Genomic DNA, 7983 nt, shown 5'->3' on the forward strand with positions numbered 1-7983 from the left:
ATGTGTATAAGAGACAGCTCTCTCTCTCTCTCTCTCTCTCTCTCTCTCTCTCTCTCTCTCTCTCTCTCTCCCTAAGAACAATTGTTCTGTTGGAATTTTGGATATGAAGAATTTTATCACACCTTTCAAGTGACTAGAACATACCAAGCAGAGAACTGATAATGACAATATTGCCAAGAATAGCTAAACGGGTTGGCACCTAACAACAGAGACTGAATTATAAAACTCAAAACCTTTTAGCCCTGGTGACTCAGCTCTGTTCTATTCAATAACTCCTTACAGCAGCATCCATGTAAAATATATTCAAGGATATATTAAACACATATTTCAAACAATGAAGAAGTCACGCTTGGTCTCCTGGATCCTTTAGTATTTAAAAAATGACTACATTCCCATGAACTGGCCTTTGCATCTTATGGTCATGTCTGATTCAATGCAACAATCTCCATCGTGGAACATACCGGCACTAATAAGGAAAAGTCCTGCTTTCTCTGTGGTAACCTTCCTTCCTGTAAACCTTGCAGCAGCACCTTCATGAAAGAGAGAATTTATTCTATTCTTCTTTATAAAATAATGGAGAAAGAAATGGAAAACCACTCCAGTATCTTTGCCTGGAAAAGCCCAAATGGGGCCACAGAGAACAGGACATGACCAGAAAAAAAATACTGAACAAGTCTTTGATAAGAAATTATGCCTATTTTGTTTTCCAGTCATTATTACTATACAACCTTTGAGCAGAAAATAAAATGAATTCTTTGGGGACTATTTATCATATAGGAAAGGTAAAATTAAACCTCATACTAACATTTGGTGATTCACATCCATCTTTTTGTAAAAGGAAGGAATGTCCATTGAGCAGGTAGGGAGACATAGAAAGAGTCCACACAATCAAGCAAGATGATAGAGTTCTGGTAGAGCCAAGATGGCAGAGTAATCCTCAGCAGCTCTGGGCCACCATGAGAATCCTCTCCGACCAAGATTAAAATATCGCCACAAAGTGAATACAGGAATGGAAGAATCAGCAAGGAGACAGAGGAAACAGCTTTAAAGAAAAGATGATATGATTCTTCAATGAAGTAGGAGAAAGGGGTATACTTGGAATTGCAAGGAACACCTGCAAAAGGCAACAAGAAAATACAAGGAATTGGGGACATATAGATTGTTCCAGCAAATATAGTAAAATCCAAAGAAAATAGAGAAGACACTAAAGGAAGTCTGTGTAGAATGTGAAAACATGTGTTCATCCATGCATTTTTCCTTTGCCCACAGAATATAGATAGATCTGTGGAATATAATCAAGTGCAGTATCAAAAGATAACATGACTGAAAGTCATTCTGCAATGTCAATGGGGATTATCCACAAAACAGGAGAGTGAAAAAGAAATGAAAAATGGAAAGGTGAGGAGGAGTAAGAGAAAAAAAGGGAAAAGAATGAATGAAAAAGATGAAGGGAAAAAGAGTTCCAATAAATGTATTTTTTTGGACTTTTTCTTTTCATTTTTTATTTTTATTTTAAACCCTTAACTTCTGTGCATTGACTTATAGGTGGAAAAGTGGTAAGGGTAGGCAATGGGGGTCAAGTGACTTGCCCAGGGTCACACAGCTGGGAAGTGTCTGAGGCCGGATTTGAACCCAGGACCTCCTGTCTCTAGGCCTGGCTCTCAATCCACTGACCTACCCAGCTACCCCCAATAAATGTATTTTTAATGAATAATAATTGTAATGTGGAACTTTAAGCAATATCAATGCCTTTATATGCATTATATCATATAATCCTCCCAACAGTCTCTCAAGACGCATTCTAAAGATTCTTCTATCTCAGAGGTGGTGATGAATAAATTTATGGTCAGAGTATGCATTGAAGTGTCCATTGGCCAACTAGCCAATAAGTGTCACTTATGGAGATTATGGGGGGAACTGAGAAATAAAATACAAGAATGTAGTAAGAAATAACAAAGTGGATCCTTTTGGCCTGAGTTATCTAGAAGGCCTATCTGAATTGCAAAAATCTATCAAGATGTCTTATGAGAATATAGAATCTAAAATTAGAAGAAACATTAGGGCAAAGGTCTTTAACCTTTGTGTGTGTGTGTGTGTGTGTGTGTGTGTGTGTGTGTGTGTGTGTAAATGAAAATGGGCCCTTGGACAGTCTACTGAAATCAATGAACCTCTTGTCAGAATATAGCTTTAAAATTCATAAAATATAATTAATAAGACTGTAAAGGAAATATAATTATGAATAAACAAAACATGAAATTCATGAATCTCAGTTTAAGAGTCTATGCCTAAGAGATAATTCATTCTGATCCCATTATTTTAAAGATGAGGAAAATGAGACATAAGAAATTAATGACTTGGCCAAGTTCATGCAGAAGCAAGGTGTGAATGTATGTCTGCTGACTCCAAATTTGATGCTCTTTTCATGATATCATGTTCTTTTCTACCTCCCACTGAAAAATCTAACTTTCTCCTCTAATCCTCCCCACCAACATGGGTATAAACCCATTATCTTTCCCCTACTCCTCTCCTATTATCATAGAACACAATATCATCCTCCATGTTGCTCAGACTCTCACTCTAGGTGGGTGTCATCCTCACTCCTCACTATCTATCATTTCTCCTTCCCCATCTCAATATTCCATGAATCCAATCTTTTGCAAAAAGCCTGTGACTTCACCTTTGTGACATATCTCAAATATGTACCCTTTTCTTCTTTGACAATGACAGCAGTAAAGTACCCTCATCACCTCAAGCCTTGATCATTTCAATAATCTCCTCGTGGCTTTATATCAAGTCCTTTCCAAACCAATCTATCCTCCATTTAGTCATTAACATGGTTTTCCTAAAGTGCAGGTCTGAGTATTTCATCCTTCCACACAGTAAACTCCAGTAGATACTTCTCTTCCGGGATCGAATAAAAAATCCTCTGTTTGTACTTCAAAACTACTCACCTGTCATCAAAACGGTATGGTACTGGCTAAGAGACAGAAGGGAGGATCAGTGGAACAGACTTGGGGTAAGTGATGTCAGCAAGACAGTGTATGATAAACCCAAAGAGCCCAACATTTGGGACAAAAATCCACTATTTTACAAAAACTGTTGGGAAATTTGGAAAACAATATGGGAGAGATTAGGTTTAGATCAACATCTCACACCCTACACCAAGATAAATTCAGAATGGGTCAATGACCTGAATATAAAGAGGGAAACTATAAATAAGTTAAGTGAACATAGAATAGTTTACTTGTCAGATCTCTGGGAAAGGAAAGATTTTAAAACCAAGCAAAAGTTAGAGAAAATTACAAAATGTAAAATAAATGATTTTGGTTATATCAAACTAAAAAGCTTTTGTACAAATAAAAATAATGTAGCCAAAATCAGAAGGGAAACAACAAATTGGGAAAAAAATCTTTATAATAAAAAAACTCTGACAGGGGTCTAATTTCTCAAATATACAAGGAGTTAAACCAATTGCATAAAAAAATCAAGCCATTCCTCAATTGATAAATGGGCAAGAGACATGAATAGGCAATTTTCAGATAAAGAAATCAAAAGTATCCATAAGCACATGAGAAAGTGTTCTAAATCTCTAATAATTAGAGAAATGCAAATCAAAACAACTCTGAGGTACACCTCACACCTAGCAGATTGGCTAAAATGAAAGAAGGGGAGAGTAATGAATGCTGGAGGGGATGTGGCAAAATTGGGACATTAATGCATTGCTGGTGGAGTTGTGAACTGATCCAGCCATTCTGGCTGGCAATTTGGAACTATGCTCAAAGGGCTATAAAAGAATGCCTGCCCTTTGATCCAGCCATACCATTATTGGGGTTGTACCCCAAAGAGATCATAGATAAAGACTTGTACAAAAATATTTATAGCCTCATTTTTTGTGGTGGCAAAAAACTGGAAAATGAGGGTATGTCCTCCAATTGGGGAATGGTTGAACAAATTATGGTATATGCTGGTGATGGAATACTATTGTGCTCAAAGGAATAATAAACTGGAGGAGTTCTATGTGAACTGGAAAGACCGAACTGATGCAGAGTGAAAGGAGCAGAGCCAGAAGAACATTGTACTCAGAGACTGATATACTATGGTAAAATCAAATGTAATGGACTTCTGTACTAGCAGCAATGCAATGACCCAGGACAATTCTGAGGGACTTATGAGAAAGAACGCTAATCCACATTCAGAGGAAGAACTACAGGATTGGAAACAGAAGAAAAACAACTGCCTGAACAGTTGAGGCAGACATGATTGGGGATGTGGACTCGAAATTACCACAGCAATGCAACTATTAACAATTTGGAAATAGGTCTTAATCAATGACACATGTTAAAACCAGTGGAAATGTGCATCAGCCATGGCGGGGAGCTTGGAGGGGTTAAGGGGAAAGTAAGAGCATGAATTATGTAACCATGTTAACTTTTCTAAAAATAAATATTAATAAATGTTAAAAAAAAAAAACTACTCACAATCTGGATCCCTCCTATCTGCCCAGCCTTCTTACAGCTAACTGTCACAGCATACTCTTTGATAACATGACACTGGCCTTCTGGCTCTTCCATGAATGATGTCCTCCATCTTTTGTCTCCTGACATTTTCTCTAACTGTCTCCTATGCTGAGAAGCCTCTTTCTCTCTCCTCATTTCTATTTCCTGACTCCCCTGCTTTCCTTTAAGTTCCACCTAAAATTCCATCTTCTACAGAAAGCTTTTCTAATGCCCTCTAAATTTTAGTGCCTTCCCTCTTTTAATTATTTCCTACTTATCTGTTTTATGACTTATTTGTCTGTCTGTGTTTGTTTGATTTTGCCTCCTTTTAGATCATGAGCTCCTTGTTGTTCAGTTGTTTTATAGTCAAGTCTGATTTTTCATGACCCCATTTATGGTTTTCTTGACAATGGTACTGGAAGGCTTTGCCATTTTCTTCTCCAATTCATTTTTCAAATGAAAAAACAAGCAAAACGAAGTTGAGGACAACAGGTTTAACTGACTTGTTTAGGATCACACAGCTAGAAAGTGTCTTAGACCAAAGATGAACTCAGTAAGATGAGTCTTTCTGACTCCAGGTCCATTGCTCTATCCACTCTGCCACCTATCTGTCCTTCCTTGAGAGAAGGATTATCCTTTTCCTCTTTCATATTCTTAGCACTTAGCACGGTGCCAGCCATGTAGTAGGAGCTTAATAAACATCCATGGGCTGACTGGCCAATGTATGTTTATGGAAATATAATTTAAAGTTCAATGACCTAATGAAGTTAAAGATTCAAAGCTGTGGCTTAACAATTTCTTGATTCATATTGAAATTCATATGCTTTGAAATACTTTGTCTTACTTTGGCTTGTTTCTCTTTTCCTATTACTACATGACCGAGGGGGAAAAATTCCTTATTTGATTCTATTAGAAGTTATTCTTTACAGCAATAAAAATGAAATGTATATGACCATTTAAATTTTAGAAGGCTCTCCGTGTACATGATTTGTTCCTTCAGCTGCATTATAAGTACAATATTTTCATGGATATTATCATCTCCATTTTATAGATGTTGAAACTGAGGTCCAAAAAGATATAGTAATTTCCCTGTGAGTAGATAGCTAATAAATATCAGTAGTAGAATCTGAATTCAGGTCTTGTGGATGCTAAGACAAGTAATCTAACCATTTTATTTTCCTGCCTTTCTCTCCTTGCTACAAAAGTTCAGGCATAGCATACATCAATGACAAAAATAATACATATGGGACAGGAGAGTCCTTTCACATCAGATTGGCCAATCAAGTTTTGTTGCAGAGGAGATAAAATGTTGGTTAAAGATCCCATTTTTCAATCTTTTTTTTTTCTTTCTTCTCATGAGCCCTCCAGCTGCATTCATTAAGCACGACTTATTGCTTTGACATTAATAGGACTGAGAGATCCTGCCATGTACAATAAGCAGGTCTCTAACAATTTTAAAATGAATTTAATGCCTTTGGAAGTTTCCTAATTTCTTGCTATTGTTGAACCATCCCTGGTGTCAAGTAAATGTCTATTCTTTCTTTGTGAAATACAAAGAGATTGGAGTACCCTGGATAGGATAGAGAGCTGCCTGGCTAATCTTGCTGCCACCTTGTTTTCACTCATAGGGGATAACTGAAGGATGGGACAGCCATGGCAGATCAAGATGTGAAAATGATGTCTTCTGAGCTTCTGAAACAGATGTGCCAAATGCCTAACAGTCTCCTTTCAGTCACCCAAACAGAGATCATTTAATATTAAAAGTCAGCCTTTATTAAGAACTGGAAATGGCATGGGAAGATGACCCAGATTCTAATATGAACAATCACTTCCTACCCCTCTCTGGGCCTTATTTTCTTCTTTGGTGAAATGAGGGGACCATCTTGTCCTGGAGACATCTGTATGTCTCCTTTCCCAACTATTATCCCTTCTTCTATATTATCCCTCCAGCTGTAATGCAGGAAATGATCCTCATTGTAGAAAAATGCTTAATGTTGCTTCTGTACTTGCACAGCTCCCACCTCCCTTTTTAGACACCAGCAATAATGAAGTTGTAGAAAAGAAAGTTCTTGACATCAACGTTCTTGGCCTTGTCAAATGACTCAACATCTAAAGAGGATATTGTTTTATTAATTACAATGACATTAAAGATGATGCTTTTATTATTTGTTTTGTCACAGAAACCAATACACTGCTGGACCTTTTATTCAATTTAAGCTGAAATCTCTTAGGTGTGGTGTTTCTTCCATTAAAATGTGAGCTCTTTGAGATCAGAAATTGGCTTGCTTTTTATAGGTAAGCTCGGTGTTTAACATTTTATGACACACAACCACAAGTGCTTTATTTCATTCATTCATGAATTATTTGATTCATTGAGTAATTATGGGTAACAATGAGATAATACATTAAAAATGCCTTGAAAAGTATAAAATCCTATAAAACTATAAAGTCATACAGTGGAAGGGAGCAATATGATCAAGAAAAAAAAGCATCAAATTTGGGAGTCAAAAGTCATGACTTTTAATTCTCGCTTTGTTCTTCATGGTAGGCATAGTTAATGATGTACAGTCAGGCACTAAGCACTCACTATGAACCTCTCAATGTGGTTGGTAAATTCATATATGAAGACAAAGATTAAATAGTCCATGGCCTCAAATATTTTATGTTAAACAAGGTGATGATATTGATGATAAAAAATGAAAAAAAATTAACTCACATAATATAAATATATCAATTCATTTTTGGGGTGGGAAGGTATTAACAATTAGGTTTAGGGATAGAAATCAGGAAATTTAATTGTAAACCATTTCACCAACTTTTAAATAACAGAAAAAAGAAGTTGACAATGGGCATGACCCAACAAATAAATGAACAAATAAATAAATAGATAAATGAATGAATGAATATATATATTTATATATATTTCTAAAAAACTCATCAATACAGCAATTTTAGTCATTTCACCGTGGGGTTTACTTAGTTAAGCAGCCATTTCAAGAATCAAAATAGTGATTTGATTGCATTGACTAGATCAGTGATGGTCAAACTTTTTAAAGAGGGGGCCAAAGGAAAGGAAATACTCATCTATCGGTCTGTTTCTAAGGCAACTCTTTTGAAGTTTCATTGTATTGTATCCTACTCATTGTATTTGTCAGATTAAGAATAATGTCCCACTGTTGGATAGAACATTTCAGGGGGCAACATCTGGCCTGCAGGCCAGAGTTTGCCCATCACTGGACTAGACTATTGAGCCTAGACTTTTATCTGTGGCTGACAAAGTCATAGACTGGGTCAATAAATGCAAGTCATTGTGAATAAAGCATGAGGTAGTATGAAGAATATTGGCTCTGAGTCAGAGAATCTGGATTCAAATAATGACTCTTCCAATTACTATCATTGTTACCTTACGTAAGTCATTTCACCAAATCTGGGTGTCAGCTTCTGTATTTTTAAAAAGAAGATGGCAAAGTAGATGACATATTAGATC

General features: G+C 36.3%; 1 pseudogene; it reads right to left on the reverse strand.

The window, feature by feature from the left end:
* LOC123252568 overlaps nt 1-4604 on the reverse strand; it is a 100221-nt pseudogene extending 95617 nt beyond the window's left edge.
* Nucleotides 4605-7983: the final 3379 nt, after the last annotated feature.

The sequence above is a fragment of the Gracilinanus agilis genome, chromosome 6 (assembly GCF_016433145.1).
Source record: "Gracilinanus agilis isolate LMUSP501 chromosome 6, AgileGrace, whole genome shotgun sequence".
Lineage (NCBI taxonomy): Eukaryota > Metazoa > Chordata > Mammalia > Didelphimorphia > Didelphidae > Gracilinanus > Gracilinanus agilis.